This window comes from Myotis davidii, unplaced genomic scaffold (genome assembly GCF_000327345.1).
Source record: "Myotis davidii unplaced genomic scaffold, ASM32734v1 scaffold44, whole genome shotgun sequence".
NCBI lineage: Eukaryota > Metazoa > Chordata > Mammalia > Chiroptera > Vespertilionidae > Myotis > Myotis davidii.
In genome coordinates, this window is record NW_006299705.1 from 8,018,170 (window position 1) to 8,019,005 (window position 836).

At 52.9% G+C, this 836-nt stretch overlaps 1 protein-coding gene across 2 annotated transcripts in view; it reads left to right on the top strand.

The window, feature by feature from the left end:
* The first annotated feature begins 44 nt into the window (after positions 1-44).
* The window catches only part of VCAN (versican), a 104,401-nt gene continuing 103,609 nt past the window's right edge, over positions 45-836 (top strand). For both annotated transcript variants that reach the window (XM_006775509.2, XM_015571658.1), the window contains exon 1: positions 45-106. The gene's annotated coding sequence lies outside the window, so the exon portion shown is untranslated. The remainder of the gene's footprint in view (positions 107-836) is intronic.

An 836-nucleotide genomic window follows, 5' to 3' on the forward strand; every position in this document is an offset into this window, starting at 1 on the left:
TCCCCAGGCCCTGCGCTTCCTATGTGACCCGCCCGGCACGCCGAGACCATTCGCGCAGCTCTGCGGTGAATTGTTTCCCACAAACTGCACTAAGCCGCCTTTCAAGGTAATCACGTTTCTTTTGTTCCCCTTAAAAAAAAAAAAAAACTTATGGAAAAAAAGCAAGCGTAGAAGAAATACATTGCAATGGGTAGAAGGCTTTAAGGCAAAGAGAAGTAGATGTGGGGCGACGTTAAGAAAATATATGCACTTTAAAAATGCAGGTAACTTTCAGAAGGACGTCTGCAGAGAGGAGTACGGAGGGACCAGGGTGCTGAAAAAGATGCAGACAAAAGAAGCCCTAGGTGGGGTGGGGGTAGAAGTACTAACGAGTTTGGGGGGGTTTGGGGGGAAGGGGGGAAGAGAATGGTGGAGAACCCCCAGAAAAGTCGTTGGGTCTTGAGCTGGAGAGGAGAGGGGGAACCCTGGTATATCTTGATCTTTTTTTGTTAACCTGCTGAGGCAAAAGTTTGAATGGGGACTCCGAAACTTGCCCACATACAAGTCCCCGAAGCCGCTTTGGCGCGAGCCACCTGGTTCCCGGGCCCTGGTGTGCGGTCAATTCCCTGCGTTCCTGGAAAGCGGCTCCCGGGCAGCTCCTGACAGGGGGAGCCCCCGCCCCAGCAGCTCTGTGCCAGGAGCCCCTTGAGGTGGCCATCTGCATGGTTTTCTGCTTTGAAGCTGGCCAACCTCAACTCTGCCGTCACCGCCAAGGTCTTTCAGACTATTTTTGCTATTTGCCTCTGCCTGTGGCACCTTCACCACAGCGCCATTACTTGTACGTGTGTCTCCTTGGC